Here is a 21,813-nt window from a genome sequence, read left to right as displayed (position 1 = left end):
AAGAAGGAAAATGGTCAGTTTCAATTGTTTTGGGTTTTTTTCTTGAAAATATCAATTTATGCAGAACATTGTTATACCAAGTATTTTTTGACAAAAGGAAAGATTTTTTTTTGCCATTTAAAACCTTTTGAGTAATACAGGTGAGAATAGAAGTAAGGTTGAGTGTGAAAAAAATCACCAAATGCTCAAATTTTAAAAGTGAAAAATGGAAATGTATAATAATAATAAAAAGGTGGTCTATTCTTATGGCATACAGGGGTTTTTATCTGTTGGTTTTTATTCCAGTGAAGCTTGTTTAAGATTCATTTGACTTAGATAGTACCACAGACGTTTCATGCAGCTGGTTTATTTTTTAAATTATCTGATGGATATATATTAGTAACATTTTAAGATGGACCAATTCAAGCCATAAAGGGAAACAATTGGTTGCCCATCTCCATCTTATTTCTCCAAATGTCACAATTCCATCTAGTGGACAGGTTAACACAAAGTATATGTTATGCTGAATTTTCTTCAGTTACCTCTGCTTAATTTATCTGGCATGGTCACTGACTTCTGTGCTGAGTTTCTGTTTGTAACCAAGGAAATCCCAGCAAAGCTGAGAGCAACACAGTGTACTGAAGCAAAAGCTGGGGTCCATGTCTTGAGTATTAAAGATCATCCACTGCATGCACCATTCTTCAGACGGTGCTTTGAAACCAGTTTGGGGTTACAATCCCTCAGTCTGTGCCAGCTTAATGCAGCTCTGTGGACTAAAACCAAGGAGCTACATTATGCAGGAAATTACAATAGAACAAAAGACATCTGGAAATGTGAAAGGCTTGAAGAACCATGTGCTCACAAACCTATCTGTCTTTGCAGAAGGCTTTTTGAGGCCTTTCCAGGAATGGTGTTGCACTGTGTTATTTTATCAATATTTCTCATATGAAGGTATAATTTATAAGAACACCTTGGCCAGGCTTAGCCAATCCATTTTCCAGGTGAATGTGCATGGAGACTCAAACTGAGAGGAAACAAAAGCCTGATATTCCATCCTGTTCTTTGCTAACGTTCTTGTCCACAAAGCAGTGAAGCTTACCTCCAAATCAGTACCCATTGAAATGGGTACACAAAATAGATACAAGCATAAAGTATTATGGAAATCTAGATTCTAAAAAGCCCTGGTTGAATGTTCAGAAGTGACAGTGACTGCAACTGTTGTTAATGGCTTTTAGAAACAACAGGTCCTGAAATTTAAATATGTCATATTGCTGAAACTAGTGTTAAATGTGAATTTAATTTCTCAAATTTCAAGACATCAGCAAATATGCACCTGTTATGCCCAGAAGCAAAGAGCTCAACATAGAGGAATACTGCTGTGATTCACTCCTATTTACTTTTGCTTTATTTTTAAAAAACACATTAAGAAAATTTAAATCAAGCTGTATGAAACTGGAAATAAAAACTTTAATTCTTCATCTTAGGTTTCTGAAATTGATTTAAAATATCATACAGGTTTAAAATGACAAAAAATGATAGCTTAATCTTTAAGTCATTCTGCCATGTGCAGTAAACCTGGGATTACCCTCTGCAGAACTGAAGTCTTGAGTTCTTTGCCAGGAGACGGCATCTCGTTCCTCACCTGCTTCAAGATTAATAATATCATTCCAATGAGATTAGAGCCATTAGTCTTCCTGACCTGACCCAAATGGTACAAATGGGATTTTAAAGACAGCATCTACTGAAAGATCCAGCAGAATGATGAGGTACACAGAATAGCTACCATGAGGAATCAGCAGTGATAGACTGTCAGTGTTATAAAGAAGATACCATATTAAGTTTAGCTATTATCTCTGAGGAAGATTATAGTCATAGATCTTGACCTTTAATTAAATGGACAGCACAAAGACTGAAAGATAAACAAACTTGTGCAAAAAGTGGCAACTTTTACTGACTTGGTAAATAGTCTGTGAAGTGGAAAAGGGGCAGTGACCAATGGGATGTTTTACAGATTCCTTTTTCTCTCATTTGTTGATGAGGCAAAAAGTGATGATGATCACTCTTTGATATAACAAAAGTTCTGCTATATTGAAAGGATTTCTACAACTAGGAAAGGAAGAAAGGAAGAGGAGGATGAGGAAGAGAGGAGAAGCAGGGAAAGGAAAGGATTGTTTACATTGGATCAGCATGTATTTTGAAGGTGTCTTTGCTTTTACTCTCTAGAGAGCTGGTTTACTTGATGTTGAATAATAATGAACAGTAGATAAACTTCGGCTTTCACTTGTCCTGAATGTCACTTCCCCTGGGTCACAGTATGGCAGGATAATAATATCCATCATCTTACCTCACATTTTCTAAATACTGAAAAAGATACCCAATGAGAAAATGTTGGTGACTTCTGAAGGTGACATTGTGCCTGGAATAAGTTTATTTCTCGAACTTTCATTATCCAAGGACACTCACATAAAGCACTATGTGCTTGTTCAGAGTGCGGTGTACCTTACTTCATGATCAATCCTAGGATAATGTTCTATTTGTAGAATAAGCCTATGTATGCATGAGCATACAGCACAAGCAAATCTGTTAATTATTTATAAACAATATGCCAAGAATTGCTGAGTTCTCATAATCAGTTGGTTATTGAGAAAAGACAAAACAGTTTTATTTAATAACACTTAAAATCATGATGGATTCAGCTTTTTTTGCTCTTAATTTCATCATCTCCATGAAGAGAAACCAGTATTTAAACAATCTGAAATTCTTCATTGCAATGTTTTAAGACTTTAGGTCCTCCATTTTAAAAGTTGCAGTGTATAAAAGAGTCTCATGACCAAGAGCTTTGAAGATGATATGACTACAAACAATACCAATTCAGTGAACTCTTAAGATGAAAGCTTGTATACACAACAGGAAAAATATATAGTTATTAATATAGTTGACAAATAATGAACATTCTAAGCTGATTTAAAAGAGGTTCCACAAATAACCAGTCAACAACAAATTATGTATGTTAATGGAAGGTCCTATTGCTCTTAACAAATTTATTTTGTTTAAAATTTTATATTTACAAGGAAAGTCTAAGGCAATTCACTGAAACTTATTTTAAGTATTTGAGTTTGAAAAGTTTCCCTGGACCTTGTGAAGAAAGCATACATTTCCCAGCTGACTTATACATACATGACATAGATGATTTTTGTTTTCCTACAAAACAAGGACCTGCTGCTTAGAGCAACCTGGAAGTTTCTGCCTCATCTATTAAGACTTAGCTAAATGTTGGGTTCTTGCATTTTTGGGTTCAGCTGTAACAGCACACAGTGCAGTGAATGGTACATCTTGCCCTGTGTGTAAAATCATTTTACTATAACAAAGAGTAGGAGTGGGTCCTGTAGCTCCAGCTGTAGTACCCAACACTTTCATCAGCTGAAGACTCAATTTTTGATTCCAGATCATGACTGAGATGGCAGCTGTCACATAATACAACTGTGTATTATTGTAACCTAGTGGTTTTCATCTGAATAAGAAAATATTTGTGGGGTATAAAATGAAATAACAGCAAAGATATGTGATATCAGAGGATCAGTAAGTTTGGAAAAGACCTTTAAGATCATTGAGTTCAACTCTAAACCTAGCACTCCCCTGTTCACCACTAAATCAGTCCCTAAGTGACATCCATGTTTTTTTAACATTCCAGGGATGGTGGTTCTAGCACTTCCCTGGATAGCCTATTCCAAGGCCTGACCACCCTTTCAGTGAAGAAATTTTTTCTATGTCTAATCTAATCCTGGTAAAGCTATTTAATCTTTTTTACTGTATAATAACCTAATGGAATGTGCTTTCACCTCTGGAAGTTCAACTTCTGAAATGGTCATCTAAATCATCCATTGTAACAAGCCCCATGTCATTTATTTAATTTACTTTCCAGTGAATAGCAGTTTAATTCGAAAAATTGTAACATACTGAAAGCCTTTCCATAACAGAATCAGAGGCCTGGAAGAACAGAAACACCCTTAAGTATTATGGCATTGTAATATCTAGGTAGATTGACAAAATCTATCTGAATTGTGCACTGTTCCAAACCTTTCATTTTAATATATATCAAATATACATATGGAAACTTACTTATGCATGTTCTTATTCACATGATGTCAAATGATATTGACAGACAGCTTCAATTTTCCATGATTAAAAGAGATTGTTAATAACCGTTTTAAGAAGTAATAAAATTTTAGGTCATATTGCACAGAAATCCGGGTTTTGAAAACAATTACACTTAGTACCTATATACCCCTCTAAACATTCAATTAATTTTAAACAAACAACCTCCAAAGAAACACCCAACAATTAAAGAAGTAAAGAAGGCTACTAAGATAGAAATGAGGCATCTCATATATAAGCATTTACCGATACAAACCTTTACTCATGTAATTAATCACATTGGCCTTCATCAAAGTACTCACACAAGTAAATCTTTGCAAGATCAAGCTACTATCTTGCTGACTATCCTTAAAATCAAGGGCATTCAAGAAATGAGGGACACAGAACAATGATTCCACAGTATTAAACATTAAATCAATGATCAAATATTAAATGGAGGATTACGGAAAATGACTAAGATGCATTGCTCTTAATTGTGTAAGTTATGGACCCAATTGCTGGTTTCATTTGCAAAGGGGGAAATCATTTACAAGGTTAATTGCAGTGTCACTTCACAGCCTCCAGTTCTTTTTCATGTTGTGCAAAGCAAGTGTGAGCAGATGGACAAGAATAACATCTGGCAGAGAGAAGTGGGATCAATGCTGCTGACAGTCTTGACTGATTTCCTTTGGTGTGCACACAAAATAATTGGTGACAGAAAGTGCAGTCAGAAGTAAAGCTCCAAGCCTGAAGTGAATCTCTGCTGATGCTATTAGGGAACAAACCAACTTCTGCAGCCCTCCTTGACAAAGTCTGGAAAACCTTAAGTGGCTTGCAAAAAAATGTGGTGATAATTGGCTTTTGTACAATATATGAGCTTGAAATGAGTGAGAGTCTCAAGCAATTTTTTTCACACATTTTACTTTTAACTTTAAAACTATGAAGGCTCTAATTTAAGCTACATTTGTGAAAAAGTGTGTATGCGAATCAACTGTAAGGTTCTTTCTTTTCATCTACATGTAACTGTGTTATAACATGGTAGATCCTATGAACCACAGATCTGCAAACTTGTAGGAGGCACACTGCTATACTCCAAGTTCTTACAATTATTTTGCATTCCTTTTAAGCTCTTTTAATGTGTTTGTAAAATAGGGATTTAGATGATGTCATTTCAAAACCACTCTCCAATATCTTGAAGGGGTTGTAGCAATGACAGACAGTCCTTGGTTTTGCACAAAAGGACAAATGTAGCACCTGTCTTCAACAAATGCCAGAAGAAAGATCTGGGGAATTACAGGCTAGACAACTTTACCTCAGCTCTTGGAAATCATATCCTCATGGAAGTCATTTCCAGACAAAAGAAAGAAAAATTTTGTGTGGAAGTTAATACACAGACTTCCTGTGGGGAAATCATTCTTTATCATGAAGTTGCCCTTTGCCTCATTCCTCCAGTCTGTTTTCTTCGGGCCTGCTCTAGCATTTGTCAGCTGCATCCCCAGTCTGACATAATTTAGAAACGTGATGAGGATGCACTCTGTCTCTTCTGTTTGCTTTTTTTTTTAGAGAGAGATATTGCACAGGATATGTCCTGTTGTGGTTCGGTTCAAAATATCCACTACTTACTTATTTTCCTTCTGTGAGATAAGAATTAGGAGAAAGCAAAGCAGGCACAAAACCTAAAAGAATATAAAGAAGTTTATTAACAGACCTAAAAGGAAGAAAAAAGTCAGACTAAACCTTCGGAACACTTCTCTTCCCCCCACCTTTCTCCCTTCTCCCACTGACAATGTAAAAAAGACAACCCTTAAAATTTTTTCAGTTTACCACCTCTATAATAATCTTTTTCAGTTCACTTAGGGAGAGAAGTCTCTCTTGCTCATGCTATGGAGACATCTCCACAAGAAATGGTTCTCTCATGGCTTCAATGTCACAGTGAGACAGCTGCCTGGGATGGTTCTATGCTCACATGTGAAAGTCCCTTCCCTTGTCTTACAGCTTTCCCCACAACTGTTTTCGAGGGTTCAATCTTGAGCTACTGGGGTACCATTTTAAGGATGAGCTGTTCAGAAGCAAAAGTTCTCTTCACCTATCTCTGGGAGCATCTTCATCTCTAGGAACAGAGGTCTCCTTCTTCCCTGGGAGCAAGGGTGTTCATCACTTTCATCTCTCTCTGTTCAAGCTTCTCATCAAATCACAACTACTTCAACATTTGCTTGTTTCAGCACAGGTACTTTTGCTCGTGGTTGCGGTATGAACACTCCACCCCCCACGCTTTCATGAAATTACAATGGGTACTCTGATGTATCACAGTCCATCACGATAGCTTTACAACAGAATTTCAGCTTCTAGGTTTGAAGCATCTCCTCTTTCTCCTCTCTCGGGGTTTCAGCTCTTCCTTCTTTACTGAATTTGGTGTCTTTATGGTTTTTCTTCATGTGCCTTCACCTTTCCTCTTCCTCTGACTTGGGAGAGGATTGATGTCTGCAGGCTTCATCTGTTCTGGAGAATCTTGCAGCACTACGAGAGTTAATCTCACCCGGGCCTTGCAGTTGGAATTCACCTTTTGCTGTTGGTCACCTAATTTCTGCCAGGTGGTGGCCGGAGCTCATTTTGGTGTAGCATTTTATTTCAGCAGCTGCACTGGGAGGGGCTGGCTGAGCCGCGGGGCCACCTGCACAGAGCGGGGCTCAGGGGCCAGCACTCACGGAGCAGGGCCACAGGTGGAACAGGGCGGCACGGCTCCAGGGTGGCTGTCTCCTGGCCGGCCTGGCCTGCACTGAGGGGGCTGTGCTGGGTGTTCAGCAAAGCAGAAGTGGCTGATATCTCAGCCAAGCCACGCCATGGCCGACCCGGCTGGGCCATGCCTAGCAGGGCCCGGCCCAGCCCCACTGGGCCATGCTGCGGGCCACCCCCAGTTACCTGTCCAAAAGCCAGAAGCAAGAGAGCTTTCCTGGGGTTTGTTCATTCTTAAATGTGGATCACAGAGGTGTGTCAAGCTTCTTAAGTGGCTTAAAAAATTTGCCAATATTCAAACTAGCCAGTTGATTGGTTGCGTCAGGTCTAGAGGAAGCTGTAAGCACCTCTTTGCAAGAGAATCACTTCTGTGGCTCTTTAACTAAAAACCCAAACTATGCTAAACCATGACAGTCCCAAGATAGATCCTTGAGGATTTATCTTGGAATGGATCTCCAGGAAGGACATGAAATATTAGCCATTTTTCTTAGATCCTGACAATCCAGCTAGTTTTCACCCATCCGTTGAACTACTCATGTAGACCATAACATGCCAAGTTGGTTGCAAGGATGTTCTTGCTTCTTTTTTTCAGAACTTGACATAAGAATATATTTTTTTAATATTTTTTTTCTAATCTTGACCTGTTCATTTGGAGTAGAGTGGTTCTAGGTTATATTTTGGAAACGGGTATAAAAACACAGTTGCTTTGCATAACTCCATCTTTGCAGCTCATGCAAAGAAAATTGCTTTTCAGATTGGTTTTCAAAGTGACCAATCACTTGTCTTTATATATATTTATATGTATAATACTTCATATGAATGCACTTTTACAACAAAAACATTAAACTTGACAATTCATTAAAACTCTTCTTTGGTCAAATTTTTATTGCAGAAATTGCTATTTGATTCCCTACTCTTCAAATAAAACTAATATTATTAAATGTCTTTTACACATCTGTCTTTAGATTCTGAGGTCACAAGAAGTTTATGGGTGGCTAAAAATCACTCCTTTCTGTCCACCTGTTCTGATTTCTGTCTGGATTTGCTTTGACAGTCCTTGAAACTTGACATCACTACTAGATTAAAATATTTCATTATTAACATTGATGTGCCTTTATGGTAACAAGGGAGCTACATCTGTGCTTTTTCTTTTTTAAGTATTTTGTGGGTTTTGTTCTCTTTTCCTGTCTTTTCTCAAGGTAGGGAATAATTTCCCAGTTATCAGTCACAATGTAGAGTGCACTGTATGCACATGACACATGGAAGAGGATGTTCAGGGTTGAGCTCACACCTGGTCTTGATGTTCCCTCTACAAAGTACAAATAAAGTTGTCTCTGTGTTGCCAAAATAAGAAACATTCTGCGCAACACATGTTATCACCTGCATTATAATCACTGGGATCAAGCCAGTTAGAAAAGAGCTTCTCCTTGTTATGTTGCTTCAACATATAACCTTCTCCCTCTGAGGGATATCCAGGAAGGGAATTTGATGTATTCAGCTATGTAAAGAAGCTGTTACTAAACAGTTATTTCTTTCCTCTGACATTGTCATATTTTTTTCTCTTTTTTTTTTTAATGAGCTCATCTATTCTGGTTAGTTGAAGGCAAATCTGTAGGTACAATATAGATTATTTTCCTAAATTTGCACACTTACCATTACGATTATGAATACTGTATGAATACTAATAATACAAAAAGAAAGAAAAAGACCAACAAAACTTTGCAGCAGAAATGTGAACAGGCTTATTTTTATAACTTAGAGCAGAGGAAAATGGGTGCATGCATTGACAAGGTCAAGGAGTGGATTAGATGCTGCCATATTTGCTGAAGAGTGACTGAGGATTGCAATGGTTGGAAGTTTCTTCTACTGTGTTTCCACAAATGACAGTATCTGTTGGAATCTTTCACCATAGTATCAGTTACTATAATAATACTAATTTGGGGGGCAGTAGCTGATAGAAATTTCTAGTTTGTCTTCTCTCCCTCACTTTTTCCTTATACCACTATAATATTCCTAGGGCAGCAACGTTTTTTCACATGATGGAAACTGCAGCACAATGTTGGAGTAGATTTTCTCAGGACCATATCAGCTTTCCTCCTGGGACCTGCAAGATCTCACCTGCAGAGCTTTGATTCTTCACAGGGGAAGACAGAATGTGCAGAAGTCAGAAAACAACATGACTCCCAGCCTTCTTGTCTCCCTGTAATTTCTATGGAGAGGTCATACTGTTAGGAAGAGAGTAGAAAAACATGTGTTCATGAAAATCTCTGGATTAAAATGAAAATAATACAGATAAAGGTGCAATGATAACATTCATGACAGCATCAATGGACATTTCTTGAGCCAGCCAATTAGAGACCTCAAGGTTTGAGACAGTCTTTATTATATCTTAAGAAATGTTGGAGGCATTATTCCACATAAAACTGATAAATGGAAGTGCAATAAAGCAGTGAAATTACTAACCCTTACAAGAGGGAAAAAAACCCCAACAAAATGTCATGTAGTAAATATCTATTATTAAAATGAGAATAAACAAAATGAGGAAGAAGGAAATCAAAAGTCATGGTCAAATGGGAAAAGACATATATGGCACATAGAGAATGATCATTGCTTCCGTAGAGAATTTTTGGTATGAGCCACAAATTAAGCATGACTTTAAAAGAACTCAATAAAAACTAATGTGATCAAATTGAAGTATTAGAAAATTATTACAACCACAGACATCTCTCAGAAAGAAAAAGCTGTGTCTTAATTGAGAAAACTGAAAAGAACTAACTTTGACAACTTAAAAGTAGAATAGGGTGCATGAGAAAAGATTTTTATAGGCAGCTCCCTCATCCTAACATACTTTAAAGTACCACAGAAGCGTTAGTTGAAAGTATAAAGCACAAGGTTGTGAAGCTTGAAAATTATAATACTATAAAAGGAATTAGACTTTGCAAGACTAATTAACATTTTTCATTGGTTTACACAGAAGGATTTTGGGAAGTTGTCACACTGATGGTTTCTCCCTGTACTTACAATGATGACCTGTGTAAAATTGAAATGTTGGTAGAAATGGCTTTGCCACAAATTGCTAAACTATAAAGCAGGAAGTTGCCAAGTATTTTCAAGAAACACCAATTTAAGACTAAAAATGTTCTCTATAGATCATAATGTGCTCTTTACCTTGGATTTAACATCAAGGGAAAAGACATTAGTTTTTAAAAATAAGTTACTTTTACAACGACTGCCATACCCAACACAACAGATAAGTGAGATCCACACAGAGGGAAAGTTGGAAAGATTGAAGTCATGACCACAAAATTATTGAGAGTCATAAAAGTATCAAAAGTGACCACAAAACTCTGTAGGCAGTTGTCAAGGGCATGAGGACCCAGTTGGTCTTCTCAATTCTGCCACTGAGGGGAAATGGTGTGAGGAGAAGGGCACTAATAGAACAAGTTAATAATTGGCTGCAGAACTGGTGCTGCCGATGTGCTAATGCAGTTAGTATGGGGAACAAACATGGCGTGTTAGAGATCTGAATTCAGTTTGCAGAGCTATTATCTTCTTGGGATCATGGAGGCATGGTGGATGTCTCCCAGGAGTGGAGTGTTGCAAGGGAGGGATTCAGGCTCTATAGGAATGACAGGAAGGGAAAACAAGGAGTGAGGGTTGTCCTTAATGTGATAATGCTCCTGGAGTGCATGGAACTCTCCCTGAGCATAGAGAGGAGAGAATATGGGTTAGGATTAAAGAGAGAACAGACAAGGGTGATATGATAATGGGTGTCTGCTAGAGGCCATATGACCAGAAAGAACAAAAGGATGAGGCAAAAATGTAGGAGCAGCATCACATTGGCAGCTCCAGGCCCTGATCAACAATCTTACCTGTGAGGAAAAGCTGAGAGAGCTGGGGCCGTTCAGTCTGGAGAAGAGAAGGCTCAGAGAAACCTTGCAAATGTATACAGATACCTGAAGGCAGGGTGCAAAAAGAACAGTCAGACTCTTTTCAGGGGTGCCCAGTGGCACGACCAGAACAGTGGACACAGACTGAAACACAGGAGGTTCCATCTGAACATCAGGAAACACTTTTTTTACTGTGTGACTGAGCACTGGTAAGGTTGTCCTTGGAGGTTCCAGAGTTTTTATCCTTAGAGACTCTGGAACCCTCTTCCAGAGTCTTCTGCCTAGCTCTAATCTGCCCTGCTTGGGCAGGGAGGTTGGACAAGGTGAGCTTGAGAGGTCTCTTCAAGCCTCAACCATTCTGTGATTCTCTGGAAATGTTCTGCACTAGGACAGATAAACAAATTCACAAGTGGTCAGTCAACTGTCATACAAAGCTTGTAACAACAGTGAAATATTTGGAGTTCATCTCCAAGAGATAGGAAGTTCTTGCAGAAAGATCTCAGAGACAAAGTGTGACTGAATGACATTATGGTGGAGCAAAATGTATTTATTCCTGTTCGACATGAGGGACAGGAAAATGAGTTATGTGGAATTTTGATCTAGCCCTACACAAACACTAACTTCTTCTGACAGTTTGTTAGGATTAGAATATACAAATGGAATGTATATGGGCTCTTCACACAGTGGTCACAGACTCTTTTTAGCCACATTAGTGGGAGATATTAGTTTGGAAAATGCCTGCACCCATTCACACAAACTCCAGTCTCTTCAAGCAGGCCAAAAGTCCTGAAAAAATTGAACATTAATTTTTTTAATGGCAGTGTGTTTGGGTGAAAGATCTGGTGATTGCATGATTGCCTTGTTTATGAACCTGATTTCTACTGAAATCAAAGCAAATATAAGAAGAAATATATGTTCATAAGGCCTCCACGTACATGGCACTAGACAACGGATCCAGGTCTAACTTGCTTTATAAGCAATTGCCCTAAATCTAATTAATTACACACATAATAACCCTCAGCTTTCCATGACCTAAAATGTTGAGTCCTTCTCTCTCCCACTTTAGTTTTGATAAACAAAATGTTATTTTCTGTGGATATTTTCACTTCATTTTGTGTACCAAGCGCCATCAGCTTTTAGAGTGAAATCTGCTCTAGAAAAACATAATTTTGGAAGAGATTTTGTAGAAGATGCCTGCGTACTTCATTAATTTTTGGGCTACTGCCAAGAATCTGTTCAATGTAGAAAAATATTAGGAAATAGGCTAGAGGATTTTAAGCACTGTATAGATGGGGGATTGACACCTTTGCTACTGTGTATATACCAGCTTTTTCATATGTACCATCCTAACATAGATTGACCAAAATTTTTTTTATTATTATTTTTGCTCTTATGGTATGAGCTTAAAAAAAACACACCAAACAAACAAATAAACAAAACCATATCTCACTTTCACAGAGCATATTTTTGAGATTACCAATGATGGTGTTACCTGCTGATTTTGATTGCCACTTCACAGGAGCCGTGTCATCCTTCCCCTTTTTGTCTAAGTCAATAAGTATTCTTACTAAACTGTCTAGGAATTTGCAGCCTCAATTAAATCAGGATGCCAAATGTTGTGACTGGATCCTTTCAGCAAATACAAGAATAGTTCAATATCCATTGCTGCAGGTAGCATTGTGCTGCACAAGAGAACAGAGAATGATTACATTGCTTGTCAATAGGATGTGTTCTAGAAAAACTCAAAATTCAACTTTTCAGCGGAGACCATTTTAGATTGCATCACTCCACTACTGAATGAAGCAGCCAGTAACACAGACCCAAGACTCTCATTTATGAAATGAAAACTTAAAAGGAGGTGTGGAGTTGTCTATTGTTCATAAAATATGCTTACTTATCCAATTCAAAACAGGTACTTTATACTCTGACATATCAAGCTAAAAGTAATTTGCCAGTGGGAATCTGCAAACATTTCTTGCAAAGTTCTGGCAGCACAACAATTATGGTGACAAGTAATACAGTATTCTGGAGCCTTCTCAGGAAAAGAATTTCCACTCAGTGTCAAATGGACACTTGTCAAGCCAAGATGAATGTGCATACTTAAAAGAAAGTCATCCATCTAGCTTGATAACTTCTGTAGGCTGAACAAATTCAATATGCTTCAGATATGATAGTTCAAGTAAATGTGTGAAGCACCATATGGAAGAAGTGAACACCTGCTGCAAGGTGTCACCTAGCAATATTGCATGTGTCTGATGGAAGATTGCTGACATAATTCACAGAAGGGACAGAGTTTGTCTCCTACAGATAAGGAAATGATGGTAGCGTGACTCACAGGGGACTTGCAAAAAAGAGCAGATCCAAAATCTGTCACTTTTTGTGATGTACCTCAATAACTGCAGTTGCCATTTTTTGCAAGGTACTTTTTTTAACTGTTGTCAGCTGCATGGTCTTCTTTTGCCCTTTGGTTTTACGGGGATGAAGGACATGCTTTTCCTGTGACATATGGTAAGTTACCTTAGAAGTTACATTGAAGCCTTCCCAGTACAGTCTTTCTTTTCTTTGCTTATACAGTCTCACTACATCCACATTTATATGATAAAGAAGTCTTATGATAATGTAGGATGATGCCCTATTTTATGAATAGTTTAGCGAAGGTTCTGTGTTCCTGAAAAGTAACAGAAATGTAAAAAGCTATCTGCACAATATGATAACATTAACTAAAATGAAAGTGTTATCACATAGGAATTAATTACATAGAGGACATAAAGGTCTCTGGAGAGAGGAGGTAGAGGCAGAAGCAACACTGTTCACTAAGGATACCTTGTTCTGAGAGAATGGCCAACACAATAAGTGAGTGGATAATAACTATTCCTGTATTGTTATAGTGAAAAAGAAGACACATATTTGTTAAAATAAGTAGGGGAAAAGAAAAGTCTTCTAGCAATTTTTTTGAGGAAAAGCACTTACGCATAGGGCAAAGCACAGTCCAGCATTTAGAAGAGCATCTGAGCATTGTTGCCATTGTGATAGTTTATGGGGAGGATTTTTCTTTCTTTTAGCTATGCATATCAAGCGTGGTAAGATTTTATATGAGAGCAAGTAAAGAAAAAAGCATAGACTGCAGGAAGATGACAAAGGCAAATGGTGCTCCCACTATTCATTCCAGGTTTTGTTCTTTATTTAGTTAGATTTACGTCATGGAAAAAAAAGTTGTACATAAAGCTCTAGGCTCTCCTACTTAATCTTTCAATGTTATTCTACATCCAGCAGGCTTAAAAAACCCAAACATTTGGCATGAACAAATTAACTCAGGTTAGTCAGCTAGTAAATGACATAAACCCCAGTACTTTCACTAACAGTTGTCTCCTAAAAATTAGCACCATCTCCCTCTGAAAAATCCTTATACAAAAAATGGCTTTGGCCGTGTTCCTGGATTGTTCCTGAATAAAATCAAGTCATATAGAACCAAGAGTGTTACAGCGGGGATTACTGTAACACACATACATCAAACCAGGAGTCCCGTGGAAACTGAAGTATATATGGACAGATTCGTGGTAGATGTTTCAGAGATGTTTATTTCTCCAGCCGCATGGCCAGGGCTCAGCTCAGGAACTCCCCGGTCATGGGACCCAAGGGTCCTTGGCCACCCCGGGGAACACAAACCAACCAATGGGGAATGAGACTGAGCAGGGGCAGGGAGACCCCGTGTCTCCCCCCCAGGGCCCCTCTCCCAGGGCTCCATGGCAGGGGAGGAGACCCCAACATCTCACCCGTTTTATTTTAATAAAAGGAGAGTGAAAACAACTGGATAACAAGAACAGTTTCAAGACAAAACAAGCCACCCTCCTGAGTCTTTAAATGTCCGAACAGATTCTCTGGAACCTCTTAGGGCTGACAGAAGGGAGACAGAACTCTCCGGGCATGCTTTGTGGGGAAACTGAGGCAGGAGAGGGTTTAATTTCTTCTCTCCCCCTTTTCATCCCCCCCTCGTCATTGGAGAGGAATTGTAGGGAAATGGAATTTTATAGGGAAGCCATGGGGTGAAAAACGGATTAGGAATAAACTGGGGATAGGGTAAACTTAGGAAGGGGTTCATACTGGGTATAGGGTAAAAGGGGGAAATAGGCTGTGGGTAGGGAAATTGCTGGGATGGATATTGTTTATAATTTTGTGCATAACGGCTGCCTTTGATGGGAATACCTCCAGGCCCAGTAACATTCGCTGCTTGTAAACCCTTCTTTCTTTGCACTATATCAAATTGTACAACTTCTCCATCTCCTACACTTTGCAGGTAATTTTTAAGGTTATTCCTTTTAATGGCAGTTCTATGTATGAATAGATCTTCCCCTGTATCATCTCGTGTTATAAATCCATAGTTGTTTTTCACATTGTACCATTTCACAGTTCCTGTGATTTTCGTTGCTATAACTCCTCCTATCACGTGCTTGCGTGTTCGTCGTGGCTGCCGGTCCCGCGTGGCCGCCGCCTCGCCGACTCCGACGTCTCGGCCGGGCCCCCGCATTGCGGCTGCTCCGGTGTGTCTGGGCTCTGCGCGGCCTCGCGTTGCCATCGCTGCTGGCTCCGTGCCCTGTGAGTGGTTCCGCTCCGCAAACTCCACGCTGCTTTGAGAGCAGCCCCATTCCAGCTCGGCGCTGTGCGGCTTCTCGTGTCGCTGTGGGAACCGCCGCTTCTCCCTCCGCAGGGCTCTCCGAGCCGTGTGCTCAGAGCGGGCTGCCACGCCGATGCCCGGTTCCTGGCTGCTCGTGGCCCACGGCACCCGCGGCGCCTGCGGCATCGCTCCCTCACTCGCGGCCGCGTGGCCGGGGACCCCGAGACAGGGACGGGGTCCGTGATAAGGAGCGCGCTCCCGAGGGGGCCGGGAGCATCCAGCGCAGGCACCTCCGCCGGCACGGCTGCAGTCACGCGCCACAGGGATGGCGGCCGCGCGGCCTCGGCCACGGGACTACGGACATCCTTTGCTTTAGGGGTAATAGGACCATATAAATGCCCCTGAATAGCTTCACTGACCACGAGGGATCCACGCAAGGGTTCAATCACTAATGCATGTTCTGTTTGATTCTTCATTTCCAACAAGATCTCGTCCCAAAAACACCCATGATTAGTTCCAGGAGGTTCAATATCAAAAAGTAAGTCTCGAGAAATATAGAAGAAATTTTTGAAAAGCCAGTTAAAAAAAAGTTCTAGATCTCCCGGTTGCATTACTTTTTTGTTTTGTTGTTCAAGGATTCCTTTAACTTCTAGATACATTTTTTTCTGTGGCTCAGAGAGCCCCATTTCCCACAATTCTTCCATAGTCCAGAGAGAATATCCAAACCAAGATGAGAAGAGAGAGGTCTAGAGTGGTTATTTTCCTCACGAATCTTCCTCAGGGATCGGTATCTTGCCCGCATTCCTCCACCAGTTTGTTACAGCGGGGATTACTGTAACACGCATATATCAAACCAGGAGTACCGTGGAAAGGAAGTATATATGGACAGATTCATGATGAATGTTTCAGAGATGTTTATTTCTCCAGCCGCATGGCCGGGTCTCCGCGGTCACGGGACCCGAAGGTCCTTTGCCACCCCGGGGAACACAAACCAACCAATGGGGAATGAGACTGACCAGGGGCAGGGAAACCCTGTGCCTCCCCCCCAGGGCCCATCTCCCAGGGCTACATGGCAGGGGAGGAGACCCCAACACAAGAGTACTTAGAAAGCATATCCTGCTGGCAGCATGTATCCTGGTAGGTGACGGAGAAGCTCTTAGATAATCAGGTCTCTGATTTAGGACTAGAGAGACAATGACTAGCAAGTATGAATATTCAGCATAGAACCCCCTAGACGAGCACCCTGCTTGGTCTTTTGTTTTCTATGCATGACTAACTTAAATCTGTAGTGATAAATTATGCCTTTTAGTAACCTAATATTTAAGAGGCTCTGGACAGCAGGGGCCAGATCTAAAAGCAAAGCTGATGTAACTCGGCAGCAATTAAATATTACTGATACAAAACTGACTCTCATAATTTTCAGTGTGATCATCATCAGCTGGTAACAGAGCACCAACAACCTAACCTATTAAAATTTGAATAAATGACCAACCACTAAAGAGCTGTTTATGAGGGAAGAGCTGGATCTTGCTTTGCTCTTTCCTATTTCTATGTTGACCACTTTTATCTACTATATCGTACAACCATTTTCTTTAATTTCTTTTCTTCTTATTGAAAAACTCTAGCTTAATTAATTTTCATACCTTTTCATGCATGATTGTAAGTGTATTTGTATTTATACAGATGTGTCTGTCAGAAGATATTACTGTGAGGTAAATACGCATGACTGCTTAATTCCAGGGAAATAACCTATGCATCATCTGGCAAGGCTAACTGCACACAGGTTATTATGAACCCTGCAGCTACATTAATTTAGTGAAGTTATCATAGATGTGTGTCTACATTAACAAGGAAACTATTTCTTTCCCCTTTGTCTTGCTTTTGTTTTGCGATTGCATCCCTTCTGTGTCTACATAATGAAGAAGGTGCATTTATACAAAGAATGAAAAGCTGCAATGAGTCACCAAAATAATTTTGTAAAGAAAAGGTTGTTCTGTAATAATTTGTTTCAGAGTTGAAAATAATTGGAAGCAATGCTCTGAAGGCTTTCCATAAATGTGGCATTCTGGGTAAAGGAATTATTGTTATTTTGGAAATTAATCTAATTTTTGTCTGCACGTTGTCATTTATGTGAATAGGACTTGTCAGCTTGATTTGTTACAATGCCTGAATTGCTTGCTTAATCCCCAAAATATAAATAAAACATTTAATTGCTTTAACTGGGAATGTTAACCTTTTCAGTACTCTTCTCTGTGTGTGAATTTCAGTAGAAAGTTTTATTATTGGCTTTACACCTTTCAAAATAAGATCTCAATAAAATTATTAAAAGAATATGAAAAAAGATACATTAAAAGAATGGCACACCAAAGAATCCTAGGGTATGAAGAACAATAGAACATAGAAATTGAGTCCCTTTCACACCAGACTCATCACAAAGAACATGTGATTTTTGCAAGTCAGATGCATTAGCTGTAGCAGCGAATTGCAGAGGTCAAACTTATAGATGGGGTAGATTATCAGATAATTCTAGTCAAGGGGTCTGGGAGTTTTACATTAAGCTCTGTGTTTTATGCTGTCCCTGAAGCTGAAGTACAAAGAGGAATAATTCAGATTAACAGTACTTTCAATTTGAATGCTGTACAGAATGAAGCACTACAGACTGAGAAAGAATAAGTATTTCATGCAGTTTTTTAGCCAATAAGTGAGAAGCATCCAGCATGGTAGCCCTGTCCTTTGAAATAGAAAAACAGGAGCAATCTTCAGAGACTATTCTGCCTTCATGCTCAAACAATTCTGAGAGCAGATAAATAAAAGATGGGGTGGAGCAACCATATTTTACACTGATATTCACAGTTGTTCAGCATCAGTAGAGCTACTTTATTAATACACTGGCAGCTGTTACAGGAGAACCAGAAAATGAGAAGCAAAAAATTCAGGAGGGTTATCAGTTGAACTACAGATTAAGGAAAACCACAGGTTGTCTAAATACGTCAGTGAAAAACACTCGAGTGTGAGCACTCAATTTTGACTTGTCTGAGAAGTAAGGATAGTGTGTACAGCCAGTGAGTTAGGGATATCTGAAATTTTGCCTTATAATGTAATTTTGAGAAAAACCTATGATCTTATTTGATTAATTTATCTTTCAAGAGTTGTCATGTGTAATCCAGACGTACAGTGGCGTACGAAGAAGTTTGGTACAATTACTCAACTGCTTTCATAGAACTACTAACGAGCAACCAAAAACTAAGTAAGTTTCTTTTTTTTTTTTTTTCCTTCTGGATATACTGTTATATGTTTATATATTAGTTCAAAACATAAAAAAGTCAGTGTTAGTCTCAAATAGTCTCATTTACACTACACATGATAGAAGAGGGATTATTTTGTTGCAGCAATCAGTAGTAAAACTAAATTTTCTGATTAACTTTATTTCTCATTACATTTCTGTTGCTGAATGGCAGAAACTGTAATTTAGAATCATTTTTATGCAAGAATTCTCTGGTGAAGCCATGTGAAAAAAAAATTATAGATGGATACTGTAGGCTAACTACCGTTTCTTTGCTGCCTGGTAGTAACATTTCAGGAAAGACTGAATTTAAGAATTTGTAGCTGTAATGCTAGTATATGGCAGTGCAACTTAATCTTATCAAGATTTTATTTTGTTAGAGAAGATGTTAAATCTGTCTATATGCACATTTGGCTTTCAGAGAAGACTCATATCCATATACTTTATTCATTTTGCCTCTTTCCTGAATTACTTCCAAAACTTGAAACCTGGTCATACTTGAGTTAGGCTGTTGGAAAGATTCTGTGATCAGTAACATTGTATTATTTTTAGGCTGGCAAATTGTACCACCAGTTAAATTTTCATATGTCTAGTGCAAATTACTTTCTTAATTTCAAAACATTCTGTTTGAAGGTTGTAACTCTGCAAACAGAACATAAAAGATCAAGGAAAATGCAATCTAATTGTTCTGTAAAACTCATGACAGCTTAATTAATTTTTTAATTTTGTAACATGCTTATGACATGGACCAAAATGATGTTGAGTTATTGGCTAGCCAGATCAATCTACTATTAGTGATGTGTAGAAATAGCCCATATCTCTTCAAAAACTGCCTAGTAAAACTCTTCTGTATCTTTAGGAGCTAGAAATGCCTAGAGAATCCCATGGAACACAGTCAATTTTATCTTTTTGTTTAGGAGTAGAGTTTGTTATGATTGTGAGCCTAAGGGAAGGTTAATTAAAGTTAACAGATCTCATAAAACCAGGAAATATTAAGACAATGCACTCTCTTTCTACTCCAAAAACCAGTAAGAAAGGGTAAATTTGTTAATATAACTGGTCTCAATATACAATGACTGGTACCTGCATGTGCCTTACTGTCAGGCAGGTGAAGTGGAGTGACCTGGAGTAAGGCTCAAAGGACAGCAAAAAATTCAGCTCCTGGTTTGCCTCTTCCTAATCTTGTGATTCTTGCACTTGGAGTGTTCAGTAGTGCTCTCAATATTCTGTTTCTTTCCTTCCCCTTCTTGTAGAGCAAGTCTGCAGGCAGGTAAGGCTGGCTGGCACCAGTCACGATTGAGCTTTTAGAGGGAAGACAAGCTAGAACCCAGGGACAAGTAGGGCTGATGCTGCCTCCAAAACCAGCAGCACCCTCTGGCACATGAACAGGTTTAGCAGGGCAGGGCTTCTGTCAATAACAGAACCCACTGCCAGCCCAGTGACCAGCAGGCAAGCAATCAGCAGCCTGGGACACCACTGGCCCCCACTTGCCCACAGCTAAGTCGGTGGGTTCAGGCCTGAGGTACTGAACACTTCTGTGCATGGGGCACAGGGTGGAGGTACCAAGAGAGGTCGTCAGAAAAAATAAGGATCAATGGTCCTCTGAGGGCTCTTAGTTCCTGTGAACGAGCTGATTTCTATTTCAGAAAAATTATCTTTTTAGGAGAAAAAAAGCGCAAGGTTTTCCATTCCTCAGGTGCTTCCTCCTGCAGGCACACTGGCTGATGTGGAAGAAAAGCCTGGAAGGAGACTTGTTACATGCAAATTACTCTCACCAATTTAGTGACCTGTTGAGCCCTGTGAACAAAGATTTCATCCTTCCTTTAAGCAAACATGTTGGCTTTTCCTTCAGTGTATGTGTATGCCTTTCCTTCACTATGGGACTACCTAAAGTAAAATTTTTTAATACTGGTTGAAATATGGAAGAACTTCACAAAGCTAGCAAAATCCCAGTCTGCTATGAAAGTAAATTAGGAAATTGCTTTAATCTTTTTCTGCACTGAGTACATCCAACAGTTTAGATTTTACTTCATTGTTTTTGTAATTTCTTTATTAAATAAGATCTAATAGCAACTACATCTGTCACATAGATCTTGAGAGATCTCATTCTACTAGAAGCTTTCTAAAGAGAAAGAATCAGATATGAACTTCAGGCAGTGCCTCAGAATAAAAATATTCTTTTTTCCCTCTGGTTATGATTCAGTGCTGCTGCTGCCCTGATCCCCTTCATGAGGAGGTCTCTTCACCTGAATTATTCTCTAGCGACACTGAATAGGGTTGCAAAGGAAGTATCACAGTATCATGCTTCACTAAGTCAGCTTAAATGGTTTGCATAGAAGGAAAATGCAGAGTTAAAGGCTGAAGATCGTTAATTCACTGCATGTTGTTAAGTGAAGAGTGTAAGAGGGGGATCATGCATACATGACAGTAAGGATCTCACACGTTTTCCCTGGTTATTAAAGATTCATGGCTGTCATTATTAACCTGCTGCGTTAATATGTGAAAGTCATTTCACCTCCTCATGAGTCTCTCATTTTCTTGGCTTTACCTTATGCTTGTCTTGGCAAAGTTGTAAACAGCATGGGAAACGCCTTTCAGTCCTTGTCCACAAGTAGACTTTGCCCTGGTATAACTACTACAGGGAGGAGTAAAATTTGCATACATAATTCTTTTTGTACAGGATTAGGATAGCTTTGTCTAAGCATTTTTATGCCCATTTAATGTTACAATGCCGTGCAGCTCATTGGGTTTATATTGTTCAGTTTAAACAACAAAATTTTTGCATGCGTATTAAGTTTTTCTACATTTTCTATGGTATTTAATGCACTGGGGACCTCTTCAATGCAGCTTCAAGGCAACTAACAATAATTATTATTAGGAATAAAGGCAATTGCTAAGCACTTTGTATTTGTAATACTGCATAAAAAGCATAAAAGCCCATGGTCCCTACCACAGATACCAACTTATCCCTAGCCACAAAGAGTGTTAGTATAAACCATGCACATCTATAGTATCACTTTTATAGAGCTATTTTAATGCATGCTTCCTCTGGTATAGAATTGTAATGGAGACTTACATTAAATAAAAAAAAATAATTCCTCCTAGAAGTTTATGAGAGTTGACTGTTCCATTGGAGCCATTATGGTTTATCATGTATTTAAGGACTTCTAAAATATGAATTA

The sequence above is a fragment of the Coloeus monedula genome, assembly GCF_965178545.1.
Source record: "Coloeus monedula genome assembly, chromosome: 1".
In the NCBI taxonomy this organism is placed as follows: domain Eukaryota; kingdom Metazoa; phylum Chordata; class Aves; order Passeriformes; family Corvidae; genus Coloeus; species Coloeus monedula.
This window is presented reverse-complemented; position numbering follows the sequence as displayed.